This window comes from Marmota flaviventris, chromosome 9 (genome assembly GCF_047511675.1).
Source record: "Marmota flaviventris isolate mMarFla1 chromosome 9, mMarFla1.hap1, whole genome shotgun sequence".
Taxonomy (NCBI): Eukaryota; Metazoa; Chordata; class Mammalia; order Rodentia; family Sciuridae; genus Marmota; species Marmota flaviventris.
In genome coordinates, this window is record NC_092506.1 from 125930159 (window position 1) to 125947035 (window position 16877).

General features: G+C 47.5%; 1 protein-coding gene across 1 annotated transcript in view; it reads left to right on the forward strand.

Moving 5' to 3' along the window:
- Window positions 1–844: 844 nt before the first annotated feature.
- LOC139707147 (zinc finger protein 781-like) overlaps window positions 845–16877 on the forward strand; it is a 67029-nt gene continuing 50996 nt past the window's right edge. Inside the window, exon 1 of the mRNA XM_071617200.1 lies at window positions 845–997. The gene's annotated coding sequence lies outside the window, so the exon portion shown is untranslated. The remainder of the gene's footprint in view (window positions 998–16877) is intronic.

Genomic DNA, 16877 nt, shown 5'->3' on the forward strand with positions numbered 1-16877 from the left:
TAGGCTGCACACCTCTCGCGGAGCACCGCAGCCCAAGGGCAGGCAGCCGCGGCCCCCGGCGCCTGGGCTGAGCGATGCCTGGTGCGTGGGTGCGCCTGCCCGCTGCCGCCTGAGCGCCCCCTCTGGGGGGCCAGCGCCAGACTGAGCCAGAGAAGGGGGCTGAGCCAGGGGCTCCAAGCCGGGGCTTCCAGCCACTACAGCAGTTTTGAGCCCCCACCCCCAAGTAAGCTGAGTTGAGGTACCCCCTCGCCATCCATCATAATCTCCAAACCTGGCGTTTGGGCATTTTTTTGAGCCATTAATATTTATTTATTTAGTGTGTGTGCGCGGCAGGGGATATTTGAAGCATTTTTTTTTCCCCTGCGGGTACTGAGCTCCCGAGCTCCCGACCACCTCCCGGTCTCCTCCCCTCCTGAGACCCTCTGGACTCCAGTTCCGTTCCCACTCCTCAGAGGGGTTCATTGTGAGCTCCTGCGTTGCAGGAAGCCTGCAAACTTTGCACAAAAATCCGGCAAGGGGCAGAGGGGGAGGAGAAGGAGGAGGAGGGTGAGGGTGGTGGGGGGTGGGGGAGAGAGGAGGGGCCCTAGGGGCCGGGGGCTGGCTGGGGGTAGGGAGGAGGGGCTAGGAGGGGGGGGGCTTTTTTTTTTTTTTGCATAACTGGGCTCGGCCACTCGCCGCAGGGACCGCCGCTGGGACCGGGAGCCCATGGCTTCTGCATTCCAACAGGCAGGGCCCCGGCGCGCCCCGGCCCCCCCCCCCCCCAGGCAGCGGCCTGGGCTGCCCCCCCACCTCCCCCCAGAGAGGCCGCCCCTGACCGGCGGTCCGCAGCCACCAACCTGGCTGCAAAAAGGGTTTCCGAGAGGCAGGCGGAGAAGGGGGAGGAGGGCTACCCAGAGCGGGGAAGGGCGGCTGGGGGCCCCGGCCGCGGAGGGCGACGGAGCTCCAGGAGTCCGGGACAAGTCCAGGCAGAAGCAGGGGAAGCCGCGCTCAGGGAAAGGTGAGTGTGGGAGGCCCGGAGGAGGCGGGAGGGAAGGAGAGAGGGAGGAAGGACTGGCGAGCGGGTGGGCAGCTGGGGACCCGCGCGAGCGAGGGGAGAGGATGAGGAGGAGGAAGAGGAGGGGGAGGAGGAAGCCAGGAGCGGGAGGCGGTGGCGGTGGAGGGGGCACGCCGTGGACACCCTACCGGCCTGGACCCTCTCCGGGCCTGGAGCCACCTCTAGCCGGGGACCCGGGCCTGGGGTCGCCTACAAGGGGCCCTGGTCGCTCCCTCCTTGTGGGCCCCAGGCCCCCGTGGCCAATCAAGGGGTGCCGGCCGACTTGGCGGGGATTGCGAATCGATGGCAGCGAAAGGAAGAGGCAGCGAGGACGGGCGCCCAGGAGGCTGGCAGCTTCCAGGCCGCCCTTGCTGGCCCCAGGCCTCACTGGCTTTCTCCAGCCCCCTCCTTGTTGCCCAGGGATGTGGAGAGCAGAGGGAGCGTGCTTCAGGCACGGCAGTATGGTCCCAGGCCACCCGGCGCCCCCTCTCCCCCAGCGCCCCTCCCCCCCCCCAGCCCAGACCTTGCTCCCTGCTCAGCTGTGCACTTCCTGCCTGCTCCACGCACTTCCTGCCTGCTGCACGCAGGCCAACCTGGCAGGGAGCCTCTGCCAGGAGTTCATTGTCTAGGCCAAGGGGACGCAGGTCCTCGGGGAGCGCTGCAGCAGTCAGGAGCACCTCTCCATGCAGTGTGCCGGGTACCCCACCCCTGGCACACTCACCTTCCACACCCTGGCCAGCTTCCTGCACCGAATCCCCAGGGTGTGCATGTTTGTGATGAGATATGGATGTATAGGTACGCACATGCACAGCACTCGCAGGCACTCCTTCTCCTTGCTTTGCTTTCTATTTACAGGATGTCCCCAGCTCCAGGGGCCCCTGGAGAGCAGAGGCCCTGGGGAGAGGCAGTGCGAGGGCTGAGCCCCTCCCCTGCCCTTTTCCCCTAACAGGCCGCCCTCTCCTGGCCTGGCCTGCTGCTTTGTCCCAATTCCAGCCCCTCAGATGGGTGCTTAGCCGCCTGGACACACTGAGGGATGACTGAGGAACAGGATGAGAGTGGCTATATGCCTCTGGAGCCTTAAAGTCCTGAGGCCCTTGTCCTCTCCCAACTCCCTTGATGACCTCTGGCCACAGCCCAATTCTGCTCTGAAATGTTCATTTCCTGAAGGCCTGCACTAGAAGGCGGTGGGGCCCCTCTCTCTTCCTGCCAGCCTTGCTCTTGGTTGGAGTGGTTGAGACTGAATCTGGCAACACGGGTGATAGATACACTAGCCACCTCCCCCCTTCTAAAGTCCCAGGAAAGCCAGTGGCAGCTGGCCTGACGAGATGCTCCCTGTCATCTTAGAAGAAAACCAACTCAGTTCAACTTTCAGCAGTGGGACTGCACCTCTATTACGCTTTGGGAAAAGTTGGTCTTACTTCTGCTCCTTGTTCTGTATCACAATTCGGAATAGCCTATTCTGTCCCACAGAGGTGGGGGTACCAAGGGAAGGAAACCAGAAGAGAGACTCCCAGAACAGTAGAGGGAAGAAGGGTCGATGTTTGTCCTTTTGCTGAATAGAAGGGCACCCAGAGCTTTAAGTAATATTTGATTTCTTTTCTCTTTTCCTGGCTCATTGCTCACTCCTTCTAGAGCCACTTAAGAAGCAGATATTGGAATTGGAACTACTGGATACAAATAGCGTTTTCTTTAAATCAGGCAGTTGATTTTGGGTTAAACTTGCAGATTTTTTTTTTTTTTTTTTTTTTTTTTTTTGGTAAAGATGCAAAGCTTGCTTACCTATAACCTGGTAATGTGTCTTCAGATCTCCTTATTTTAGAAGGCAAGCCACAGAAAGGAAAGGTAGAACAGTTTGCAGTGAACAGATGGGTGGGTGTTTCAGAGTTGCTTGAACTGAATTCTAAAACCACTCTGTGGATCTCAGAGAAAGACTCAAGAATTGGTCTTTAGCCTTTCATGAAATGAGCCTTTAAATGATTTTAAATGAATCTACATGTACATGTGTGTATATGTAGCTGACAATTCAAGCAAATTGAGGAAGGAAGATAGCTAGGTGGGAGAAGACTAGTGAAGGCATTTTGATAAGTGTTGTACCAGCCACACAATCTCTCTGCAGAACCTTGGCATCGGAAGCCCCCTGATTCTTCCCATGGAGCTTTACATTTTCTAAAAGCAGCCACAACCTTTGTCTCTCACCATTTTGCCTTTTATTCAGTTTACTGGAGTGCATAGGGTGGAGATGTGGCCACTTATCAAGGGAGGAATTAAGAGAGTATATAATTTGAATAGATAAGAATTACAGCAGGTGAGAGATTTATTGCTTTTCAAGAACTGCGCCCCTTCTTGAAAGCAATATTCAAAAGTGTGTTCTTAAGTGTGGACAGCTCCACACCAAGTGTTTGAAATGGCAAGGTCTTCACCTTTAAAGATGCTTGAAGATGCTTCTTAAGGAACAGTGGTGCCTTTTACATTTTAATTTATTTTATTTTGCCTCCACTGCTGTGTGTCAGGGCTAACGTGGTGGCATTGCAGACTTCCCCAGCTCCGAACATTCTGCAGTGGAAGTCGCTTGACCATAATTCGTAATTGATCTGGGAAATATGAAAGCCCATAGCAGGAAGGAAAGACAGAAATGTAACAATTTTGAATGGATGATCAGAGAGTGTGATTTGAAAGCATAGGCATTGCTGCTTTGAAAATCAATCAGGCCTGGGGGGGGCTCACTTCCCACTTCGGGGACACAGCCTCCCTCTGGAGTGGAGGGTCATTTGTCCCCCCAGGATGTTTGTCCTTCTTTGGAAAACCCAGATTTACCGGAGGGAGGATTCCCAACAAATAGAGAAGGGGGCTGGGGTGGTAGGGCAGGGAGTGAGCAGCCTCATTGGTTTTCCAAAGCCTTGGGATTTTGTTAAAAAAAAAAAAAACAAAGAAAGAAAAAAGAAAAAAACAAAAAATCCATGAATGTTACAAAAGTCGCATTTTCTGACTTATTTTCCTACACCCCTTTCCCCTTTTGTGAGTCCTGGTGGTGCGGCGTGGTAGTTGCAATGATTTGTTCCCTTTGATAATTTTGGCCTCATTCTCCAGGCTGTTCCAATCTCACTCACTGATGTTATTTTGGCTGATAATATCAGATGGTTTGGTAACAATTACCTCGCAGTTCCCTCTGCCCCTCAATTGTTAAGGAGCCCTGTCTCCCTTTACCCTATGGCTGGCTGCTGCTGGATTCCTCAGATCCACGCAACAACTTCTCTCATTTCTATGGAAAAGGAATTCATCTTTTTTCCCATCCTTTTTAAAACTTTTGAATAATTTGTACTGCTGTCAGTTTTTCTCCATCTAGCAACTGCCTGTTAATTACAGTTCTTAATATTAATTAGCACTCAGGTTGTGTCCACATACCCCCACCCCAACATCCAAAACTACCCCCAGTGACTTTTCTCTCCTTCCCTCCCCTCCTTTGTCTTCTTCTGCCAGCCCCGAGCTCCTCCAAAGTCCATTTTATAATTTTGGTTGTCTAGGGACCTGGGAACAGTGTACCTTGCCATTGCTAGTGTTTTCATGGAAATAATTGAGATGTAATAAATAGAGGCATTCTGAGGTTACAGGTTTCTTGATTCATCTGAGACCACATACAAGTGTAAATTGTTGACATTTGTTTGGCTAAATGTACATGATCTTGCAGGAAGGGCAAAACAAATCCTTTGTACATTCCATAGCTTTCTATGTGGATTGGGGTAACTGATATTTAATCCTAATATTAATCCCCCCCAATTAAGTTACCTATTCTTAGCTTTGGAAGGGCCTGTTTCATTCTAGAAAACATTCTTTATTTCTAGTAATTGCTGTTTAGATTCTTACACCTGTTTCCTTGCAAAAACTTAATAAGCAATAAAATAAGATAACTATGTGCCTCTGGCAGGAGAATCCTGCTAACATTTAACCATAAGGTGCCGAGTGTGCATTTATAATGAAAGGTGCAAAATGCTGGTGACTTAACAGTCATAAAGTAATTCCACAGAACCCGCCAGCCCTGGCAAATGTTGTGGCCTGCTACAGTGTGTTCACAGAGGAGGAGGCCTGCTACAGTGTGTTCACAGAGGAGGAGGAACCATGCAAGGAGGAAACTGGAGCTAGGCATCTTGGAGTACAGCTCTCCTGGCTGGAGTCGGAAGTCTGGGGATATGGTTCAATCTAATACAAAGTTGTAATAATTACTATGTCAGTAGCCAACTCTTCAGCTGGTGGCTGTGGTGGAATTCTTCCCCTGAAGTAAGATTTAATAGTCTGGCAATTAGATGCATTGATTTCTCTTAACTGTTCATTTGGATGTGTAAACGAAAGGAACTCACCACTGAGGCCAGCGTGTAGACTTGCTGCCTGGCTCTGGAAAAGACTCATTTAGGTGGCAGTGGTGGGAGAGTGTGTTTTCAAGGCAGCATTAGGACCAGCTCCCTCTTCTTTTAACATTTCTCCCCATTTTAGCAATGAAATGAAGGGAGCCTGTTGTTCAAACACTTTTTAAAAAGACACAACAGTGTCTACTTCTGTCTGAAAAAGTAAAAACAACCATTGCTGCCTCTGGTGCTTCGAGAGTAACATCTTTGTCTCAGAGTGACAACTTGGTTGCATACTTTTGGCATGTGGTCTGTTGGATATCAGAGGAACAAAACACTTCGTCTGGGCTCTTCAGCAGAGTGTCTTTCTCTCTTTCTCTCCTCCTTCACAACATTCTAGGACTTGGAGCTACTTGTACCAGGAGCTCTGTCAAGCCCTGAGTGGGGGTGACCTCCTTTGGGTGTTAAGGCCATCATCTTGGACCTTTTGGAAGGCTGGTGGCTGGATACATCAATGGTTCAGAAAGTGTGTAGATTATAAACTCTCTTGAACATTAGTTCCCCCTTACTTCCTGCTCCGGGACCTGCTATTTTTCTTAAGTGTCACTAACTTATGGTATGCAGGCATCTTAACTGTTTCGAGGTAATCTAGTGGTGGATGGCTAGGTTTCCTGATGGCCCCATCCATTTTGCAAGGTGGGTCGGTGGCTTTAGGTGCTTGCTTTTCCTGAACCCTGGCTTCATGAAGTAAAGTCCAAACTTGTCTATGCATGGTACACTGATGTTTGCAAAGAGTATTATCTTTATTTCTTGAAAATATTTGTATATATATCAGGGTTTCTTCCTATCTGAGTGAGTATCGGTAAAACAGAAGAGTACCTTGGAAACTCTTAGTGCCTGGTTATAATAGGTAACCTCAATAGGTGTGGTTGGGCCAATTTGTCAATTTCTGCAAATTCCCGTTGGCTTGCAAGGGCGTTTTGTGTGTAGTTATATTAGTCTGTAATCAGAGTAGTTTTGCACTCAAAGTGGACTAGTGAAGCCTGTATTGGTTATATATCCCACTTGAATATTTCAGTGCTGGCTGTCAGTTTCCTTAGCCTGCTGTGGGCTCCAGACAGGGTGAAGTGAGTGGGGGAGATAAAGATGGAAACTTTGGATTCATAGTGTACCTGCCAGGATGGGGTAGCAGCCAGCGACTGGGGTTGTACACTCAGTAAATAAAAATATTTTACTGCTTTCAAGGATCACCAATTATCTGATTGCTCTGCATGGCTGTCTTTAAGGAGAGTGCTGTTTTACCTATCTTCTTGTACAAATGTTTGATTTTTAATGTCTTGTGAAAAGGGTTCTCTTTGTCTTGATTGATGTCAGGAATAAAAGCATGATGGTAATATCCCTTTGAAAGCTATTGTATTGTCAGCCCTGCCTGACAGCGTTATAGATTAGTGCTGTGAAAACACTGACATTTTCTTTGTTACATTGCTGTTGTTCTACTTGCAAAGTCAATTACACAATGTTGGAGCTCAGTTACCCAGTTGACTTTGGATGTAGCAGTGTCTTTCACTGTCTTCTTAAAGATATAATTTTGTATTGTTATTGTTGCTTTGTTTTCTCCTTTTCCTTTTGAACCTGCCTCCCTCCCTGGTTACCTCCCCTTCCATGTGCTAACAGCACCCCCCCATTCCCCCCCCAGATTCTGAACATGTGTGCAAGGCAAACACTCTGGTTTTAATTGTGACCATCCAAATTCAAAGACCGCTACATTATTATCTCTGAATTCTTCTGCTCATTCATATCTCAGTGGCTTTTTATTGATATAGTGACTACAGCAGCCAAGATACATAAAAAACCTATCCAACGAGATTATAGTGTTGTTAATCTCTTATCAAGTGGGTTGTTCTCTGGATTGGGGGTCACTAAGGTTGGCAAATTCAGAGCTTGCTTTTTAATTTTTTTTCCTCTTCCCACTTCCTAGAGCCTGCAATTCGAGCTGAACCAGGTTCCCTGGTAGATGGGACCCTGGCAAACAGTTGTTTTTTATTATTATTATTATTATTATTATTATTATTATTATTATTATTACAGATGTAGCATTTATGTAGAGCCATTGAGTTTGTGGTTAGGATCCTGAATGGCCTTTTGTCATGGGTGGAAGTGGTCTCATAGGAGAAGCATGCAGTCCATTCTCCCACTGCAGATGACAAATCGGATTATAAGGTGTTGTTTTGAGGGGATTCCAGTCTGCCTTTTTGGGCACACTTGGGCTTGGGAAGGATTTACATCCCTGTGTGAAATCATGCTACTGAATGGAAGGAAGCCTCGACATGTCTAAAGCTGAAAATGGTTCCAGAGGGTGTTTTTATTCACCTGCCATCTTCACCATCCCTCCCTTCTCCAGAACATCTGAAAGTCCTGAGTTCCCTAACCTTGTCACAGAAGAGGTAGTCACCTGGAGCAGGGGCTCTCAGAACTGTCTCTCTCGCCCCACAGAACAGGGTGTAGGAGATATGCTGGTGCTGCCCGCCACCACCGCAGACTGCAGATGACGGGCTCCATCAGGAAACTCCATCCAAGGACACTAATTGTGGGCCCCCGAAGTTATTATTATGAACCACCAGACAAGAGCCTGTGTTTGCCAACAATTTGTCTGAACTAATTTTGTTTTTCTCCAATAATTGAAAATTAATGTCTTGAAGTGAAAGCAGATGTTCATGTCATCTTCTGAATTGGGATATAAAATGGGGCTCTGTGGATGTGCTCACTAATCTAAAAGCAATTTCCCTCTCCTCTATAATGGGGGTTGCTCGGCCTATGTCACCTAAGGCCAGAGATTGGGAGCTGAGAGAAGGGGGCCTGGGTGGCACCCCTTGTGCTACTTGGGGGTTTGTTTGGGAGGGAGACTGCACCAATAAAAATCTTTTTGTTTGAGCTCTGAAACTTGGAGAGTTCATTGTTGAGGATGTTCAGTTGCTGGAGACATATTTGCTGAGATAATTCAAAGCATTGTGCTGGGATAGGTAAGGGGAGCCCTGGCAGGGGGAGAGTGGCTTCCTACAGATGTGTGGGTCCCCAACTGTCATGTCCTTTCGCTGTTGCATGGTGAAGCTCCTTAAAGTCACGCATTCCTGGGCCTGGATCCCAGAGACCTCTGCTCACCTGGCTGATCCAAGCAGGGGCTCAGAACTCTGTGTCTCTCCTTTTCTAAAAACTCTCTGTCTCTCCTTTTTTAAAAATGGGGGTAAAATATGCATAATATAAAATTTACATCTTAACCATTTTTAAGTAGTATTTAGTGATGGTTGGGGGAAGACCATCAGTTCAAACTTCAGTCTTTCAGGGCAGATGTGAAAAAACTGGCTCAGAAGATGATGTGGGGTCTCAAAAGCTCACAGTTCTTTTTCTTAGTCCAGAGTGAGAGGTGAGTCAGGTCTGCCTGCCACTAAGAGAGAGCAGGAGCCTAGCCCCATCAGGGCCAGTGGGACTGGGGTGCCAGGGATAAAGACAGGAAATTTCTAGTGATCTGGTGACCATTCCCAGGATTAGAACATTTGCCCTCTCTTTGGGGGGGTGCCATTATTCTGGAGACTAAGCCTGGCTGGGTGTGAGATCCCCTAGTGGCCCTCATAGGCCAGATCTCAAGTGGCTCCCGCACTTGCCTGCCAGCACCCAGGCAGCATTGGCTCACCCAGCCCAGTGCACTTGGGGCAGGTTTGTCTGTGATGGGGAGAAGGGAGGAGCAGCTGTTACAGGACAGCCACCTGGCTGCCTTGATTTGTGGTGTCCTTGAAGCCCCATGTTGGGCCTGTGGTTCTGGCTTTGCCTCAGCATGTAGTCTCCTCTCTGCCTCCTCCAAAGTGCTGGGGAACTTTTTCCTTCCCTGATTTCCCTGTAATTGAGATTTGCCCTTTTGCCACCTGGGCATGAATTATTTTGTGCAGTGTTGTCATTCCCTGTCCTGCTGTGAGGTTTATCTATTCTGTTGATCCTAATTAAATAAAACATACTGTTCACCTAACTCCTGTTGCACCAAATTTTACCTGCCTGAAAGCAGAGTGATGGCCATGTGGGCCTGGTCAGGGAGCAGGGCGTTCCTGGAGATAGCGGGGGTGGGGGGGTGGGGGGTGGCAGGTGAGGAGCTGTGCCCCTTGGACTGGGTGCGGTGGGACTATGGAGCACCGGCAGGATACAGTGTGTTTCTGCTTCCTGAACAAGTGGTTTGGTTTTGTCCTTAGCCCCCATGTGGCTGTAGGTTTGAATTTGGGGAGACGGGAGACAATCACCAGCTCCAGGGACTCCCCAGGGAAAGGGCAAGGGAGGAGAGCAGGCTGACAGGCTGGTGGCTGGAAGATGGAAAAAAGGGACAGTTTCCCGTCACCTGAGGTGGAGGCTGCAGAGAGCGCTGGGTTCTCTGGGGATCCATGAGCAGTACACCTGTTCTTGGTGTCCCAAAAGAGTATCTGCAGATGCCCTGTTCCCCCCAGAGGGACAGTGGTCAACCAGGCCCCTGGGCATGTATATTGGGAAGATTCAGGCCTTTACCGTTTTTGCCTTTGAATCTCTCAGAATCCTGAAAACCACAGAAAAGGGACCCTGGAGTTCCTTCATTCAGACGTGTGTGTGCGTGTGTGTGTGTGTGTGTGCACACGCCTGGACCTGCACACTGCTGTTCTCAGGGAGCTCTCTTTCTCTCTCTGTGCCACATCCATGCATCTTTAATTTCACACATCCATCTGCAATCTGGCTCCCACAATTTAGGTGCGTGGGTACTCGTTCCACCTGTTGGGGCCACAGAGAACCACTCAGGTTCCCAGTCCCCAAAGCAACCCTGTGGAGAGCTGGTCTGGCTGGTCCTGCCTTCCTCATGGGAGAGCACCTTACCTGGCACAGGGCAGCCTGGTGGGGCCTCCTGGACCTCATGCTCCATCACAGATGAGGACCCAAGCTGGGATTCTGGACTACTGTGTTTAAAAATAAAAGGACTTCTGAACTGAATGAGTGAAGGTGTAAACTGTTGAGGGAATGAACTGGTGAGCAAGCGAGTAAGTGAATGAATGATCAGGTTGTGGCTAATGAATTCCTAAGAGAAACTGTAAGTGGGTGAGCTCCCAGACAGGACTTGGGCTCCCATGGGTGTTACTCTCTCTCGTCTCTTCTACCCTCCTGGTCTCCCTCCACCTTTTTTCCTGCTCAGGAGGTGAGGCTGCCAGCCCTCATGTCCCAGAGTTAGGGGTGGCTTGTGCCATCCTCTTCCTTCTCAGGTGCTCCATGTGGTGAGACGGTAGTTGCTGCTCATGGGGGGCCTTTGCCCTGTATGGTCCTAGGCTTGAAAAATAGTCTTTTAAAAATGATAAAAGCAATATGAGATTTTTATATTAATTTGAAATAAAACAGAATGTTTGACTCAATAAATTCCCATCCTGCTGCTTATGGTCATCCTGCCACAGAGATTCAGGGGTCAGATGGGACATCCTTAACTGGCTTGGTGCTGGCCAGTGCTGGGCAGTTCAGCTACCATTGAGTGGCCTTCAGGACCCTCCTCATCTTTCAGGGAGGGTTTGCCTCAGGATTAGCATTAAGAGTGAGGGGTAGGGTCTGGAGAAGGAAGCAGGAGGAAGGAAATGGGCAGTGCTCACAGGGAAACCTGCTGCTCAGAGTAAAAAAACAAGGCTCACTCTGAGCTGGCAGAGTGGTGCATGCTTATGATCCCAGCAAGTTATCTCAGGAGTCTGAGGCAGGAGGATTGCAAATTTGAGGCAAGCCTTGGCATTTTAGTGATGCCCTTAACAATTTAGCCAGATCCTATCTAAAAATAAAAAAAATAAAAAGGGCTGGGGATGTAGCTAGGTGGAAAAGCACCTCTGCATTCAATAATCCCCAGTTCTGTAAAAAAAAAACGAACAACCCTATCTCCAAGGTGAGGCTCAAAATGCTTTATTTTTCTTGTGGGGGATGGGTGTGGGTTGCAGGCAATGTGTTCCATGATCTGGGGAAAGACAGTGTCCTCTTTCAGTCTTAGTTTTCCTATCTTGAAATGGGATGGAACCAGTTGGATCAGCTGCATGTCTTATGTGCTATAGGATTTTAATTCCTGGAACACAAGAAGTGGCAAACACACAAAACTTGGGTTTTAAAATAATGCAGGCTAATCTGGGTGTGGTAGTGCAGGCCTGTAATCTCAGCAACTCGGGAGGCTGAGGTGTGAGGATCGCAAGTTCAAAGCCAGCCTCAGCAATGTCGTGGCACTAAACAACTCAGTGAGGCCCTGTCTCTAAATAAAATATAAAATGGGGATGGGGATGTGACTCAGAGGTTGAGTGCCCCTGAGTTTAATCCCCAGTACCCCCCCCAAAAAAAGTTTCTTTTCCAAGTGCTGGGGCCACAGTGGATACATCTGAGTTGACTGCTCTAGGGCATCTGCTGCAGGGCAGCTGGGTTCTTTCTAGCCCTTTATAAGGTTTAGGGTGAGCAACAGATTAGGAGAGGCTTGAGGCTTGATGGTGATGTTTCCAGGTGTCTGAGAGGGAGAGTTGGTGGTGATGGGCATTGTTGGTCCCAGCTGGGGGTGTCCCAGGCTCTTTGGCTCCAGGTGTTCTGCAAAGCATTGCTGGTCATCTGGGTGCTGCTGTAATCCAGTGGTGACCAGGCCAGACACATATCCATCCAGAGTCACCAGCCCTGATCCCTGTGGAGGACACATGGAGGGACAATCAGGACCTGGCTCTTTGGGCACCATGGGGCTCTGTCTTCCTCTTGTCACCCATTCCTCCATGAGATTCTCACAGCAGCTTTCTGATTTACTTATCTCTGTTTCACAGGTGCGCAGAATGAGGCACAGAAGTCCCTTGCCCAAGGTCATACTGCTGGAAGTAGCAGAGCTGGGATTTGAGGGCAGGCCTTATCTAGGTCCAGAGCCTGGGTCAGTCACCACCACCTTTATTTATAACTACTCTGTGGCTGTGAAAGACAGCAGAGGCCCACCTCTGGTTTGGGTGAGACAGCCATGAATAAAGACACCCAGGGGGAGCCCTCCTTCCCACCCATCTGTCCATCCGTGGAGTTCTGCCTTTAGGGCTGTCCATTTTCCAATCTGGGGGGGGGATTGACATCTTAAAGAACAGTCCCGCTCTTTTCCCAGAGCACTAGCATCCTGGGTGCCCCCTTACTCAGAGCCTTTACAGTGGTACCTTTACACTAGACCTGGGTTGTACACCTGTGTTTGTCAGTTTAAACACAGATGGTGCCTCCTACTCCCTGGCTACACTGACTCTCATTTCATATTTTCACGTAGCAGAGATTTCAGCTTTGGTTGCACAATTAAGATCATTGTAGGCACTCAAAAATAAATAAATAAATAAATAAATAAATAACTTGACCTGGGCCCAGCATCTGGAGTCTTTGAGGAGGGGTTCCAGGTCAGTGTTTCTTTGAAAACTTTGAAAAATTCTGGGAAACTTGAATGTGCAGCCAGGGTTAAGGATTGTTGATGAAAGAGTTAGCACCACGTGTGCATCACACATCTCCACGTTACAGCCAGAGGGGCTCTATGGAGAGGATGCACCAGAATTATTGATTGTTTTAATGGAGTTGGGGATCAGACCCAGGACCTTCAGTACCCTAGGCAAGAACTGGACCACTGAGCTACATTCTCAGCCCTCTAGAACTTACAGTCATCTACCGGTGGACATACAGTTGCTTTCTACTGTTTTGCTGTTAGTGAGAGTGCTGCAGTGAGCATCCTCAGGTATCCATTTTTGTGTACTTGTTCGAGTATTTCTTAGGCTGGACTCCTAGAAGTGGAATTATTGGGTCCAAGTGTATCACTCCAAAAATTTGATACTTTTTTTTGTACTATGGATTGAACTCAGGGTGTACCTGGCCACTGAGCCATATCCCCAGCCCTATTTGGTATTGTGTTTGGAGACAGGGTCTTGCTGGGAGCCATTAGCCAAGTAGGTATGACAATTTCCTTGCCAGCATACCCCATATTGCAGTGACATTGAATGTAGGTGGCCTTGCTCAAGGACCAGGGCGGATGAGGGTGTTCCGGGTTTAAGATAATCGTGTTTAGGGCGTTCTCAGTTTAGGTTCCAGGTTTAAGGTTTAAGATTATTCCTCCTGGGAATAGGGTGTATCCTGCTGCCTGAGTTCCCCTTGAGTTCTCACAGGATTCAGACAGTATATTTGGGAGACAGAAGCCCAGTGGAGGTGGATTTGGGCAGAGAACGTGGATTTCCCCAGAACGTGATTGTAGACGGCTGGTGTGAGTTCGGGAATAAAAAGTTGCTGTTTGAATCTACAAGCGGTGTGGTGGCTCGTGATTGTGTGCCCAGCCAGACTGTGGCATTTGTGCCCAGCCAGACTGCGGCATTTGGCGGCTTGTACGGGGAACTTCTGAAGCTTGGAGGTAAGTGAAATTGCTCGCCCCTGAGGAAGAGCGAAAGAATGGGTGACCAATTCAAAAAACAATGTGTTATTGTTTTGATTTATCTTGTTTTTGTTTCAAGCTGCCTATCCCTAGAAATTTCTCAGGCAAACTGGAAAAAATGGTTGATTAAAGGTTTGAAGTTTGTCGGCCCTGAGGAAGAGAAAATTGATAAAACAATTTTTTATTCCGTTTTTGTTTCATTCAGTTTCGGTTTTGTTTTGTGTTATCTTATTGGGTTGCGTTATCTTTATAGTAGATTGGAAATTAGTAAAAAACAAACCGAAAAGATGTTAAGTAAATTGTTAGAGGTTCAGACCATGGAGAAAGACATTTTAGATCAAGGAAAAGAGAAGGTCTCTCGAGCTAGTCAGATGGAGGAAGAAAATTTAAAGGAAATGGGGTTGTTAGGAAAAAGGCCACAACAGGAGGCTGTTACTAACTCCGTTTTATCACAAGAGGGCGTAATTCAACCAACAGCCCCACCGATGGAGACAGCTGAGTGGCCCTCAAACCCCGTAGTTGATAAATGGGATCCTGAGACAGGACCTCAAAGATTAGCATGCCCTGTACTTGAACAGGCAGGAGGGCAGCGAATTCACCATGCTTTAGATTTTAAAACAGTGAAGCAGTTAAAGGAGGCTGTAACAACCTATGGTCCCCAAGCTCCCTTCACGGTAAGCATGGTCGAGTCCATTACTAACTTGGACATGACGCCAGCAGATTGGGCTAGCATGTGTAAATCTGTACTAAATGGAGGACAATATTTGTTATGGAAGGTTGCCAATGAGGAATTTTGCATGGAGACAGCTAGGCAAAATGCAGCAGCCGGTTACCCTCAAAGAAATCTAGATATGTTGTTAGGAAAAGGACCTTATGAGGGTCAACGGCAACAAATTGAATATGATCCTGCTATATATGCACAAATTGCTGCAGACGCAGTTAGGGCATGGAAGACTTTACAAGGACATGGAGATTTACAAGGTCAGCTGTCTAAGGTAATACAGAGAGCTAATGAACCTTACGCTGACTTTGTAGATAGGCTAATTCAAACGGCTGCCAAAATTTTTGGGGATACAGAACAAGCAATGCCATTAATAAAACAACTGGCTTATGACCAAGCAAATCGTTGCTGCAGAGAGGTTATTAGACCATGGAGACATGAAGATTTAAACACATATATTAAATTATGTAGAGATATTAATGAACAAGGGCAAGTCTTGGCAGCTGCAGTACAACAGGCTTTAGATGCCAGGCGAAAAACATGCTATGATTGTGAACAAACAGGACATTTTAAAAGGAATTGCCCCATAGGAGGAGGGTTTAACAAAAGTAGGTATCAAAGGAATAGAATACCGGGTATTTGCCCACGATGCCGTAGAGGGAGACATTGGGCTAATGAATGCCGTTCTCAAACCACCATAGAAGGTACTCCCTTATCAAAAAACAGACAAAGACCAGGTATTTATCCAAGATATCATGGAGAAAGGCATCAGGCTCTATTGCCAAAAAACGGACAGGGGGGCCCAATGCTCCGGGGCCCACAACCACAAATATACGGGGCAGTGGAGGATCCCAGCAACACCATCAGGGTAGTGCCCAGGACACATTGTCCATTAAATCCCTCATCAGACAAACCCGAGGGAGCGCAGGGTTGGACATCTGCGCCTCTGCCAGAGCAGTATTAACTCCAGAGATGGGAGTTCAAATAATTCCCACAGGAGTAAAAGGACCTCTTCCCCAAGGAACAGTAGGCTTATTACTGGGACGTAGTTCATCTACATTAAAAGGACTTATGATAAGTCCTGGGGTAATTGATCCCGATTATGTAGGTGAAATAAAAATTATAGCTAGTTCTCCAAGAGGTATATCAGTAATTTCACCTGGAGATAGAATAGCACAGTTGTTAATAATACCCAGCCTACATAATAAATTTCCTAGTCATAGTGTAGAAAGAGATTCCAGGGGATTAGGCTCCACAGGTATAGATTGGGCTATGTTGTCTTTAAATTTAGATTCTCGCCCAATGCTAGAACTAAATATTCAAGGTCATGAGTTTAATGGGCTACTGGACACAGGAGCTGACCTTAGCATCATATCTCGTCAAGAATGGCCAAAACATTGGCCATTACAACAAGCCACTCAAACGCTTCGAGGCCTAGGAGTGGCGACTAATCCCCATAGAAGTTCTATGATATTAGATTGGAAGGATCGTGAAGGATGTGAAGGAACTATACAGCCATATGTATTGGATCATCTTCCTATAAATTTATGGGGACGAGATGTCCTAGATCAATTAGGTTTGACGTTAACAAATAACATCAATCCTAATGCGCCCACTACTAGGGCTAGACAAGGCTTTAGGAAAGAAAAAAGATTAGGAAAACAAGGGCAAGGTATAGCAGCACCAGTAAAAATAGATCAAGGAACAGACAGACATGGGTTGGATTTTCAGAAAGGGCCACTGAGACAATCAAACTTACTTGGAAATCAGAAAGACCAGTGTGGGTTCCTCGGTGGCCCCTGACTAAAGAAAAGATACAAGTAGCCCATGATCTGGTCAAACAACAATTAGCGGAAGGACATATACAACCTTCCATATCTCCCCATAATACTCCCATTTTTTTCATCAAAAAGAAATCTGGTAAATGGAGATTGTTGCAAGATTTAAGAGCCATTAATAATGAGATGGTTATTATGGGACCTGCTCAATCAGGGATTCCTCAATTGTCTGCTTTGCCAAAAACCTGGCATGTTTTACCTCTAGATATTAAAGATTGTTTTTTTTCAATTCCAATTCATCCCGAGGATAGTCCACGTTTTGCATTTACTATCCCTGCATTAAATCATGAAGGTCCTGATCAGAGATATGAATGGAAAGTACTCCCTCAAGGGATGGCTAACAGTCCAACTATGTGTCAAATATATGTTAACAAAGCAATCCAGCCACTTAGAAATCAAAATCCTGAACTACAAATATTTCACTATATGGATGATGTATTATTGGCACATAAAGATAAAAACATATTGCTGTTATGTTATGCCACACTTACAAACTTATTAAAAAATTATAATCTAGAGA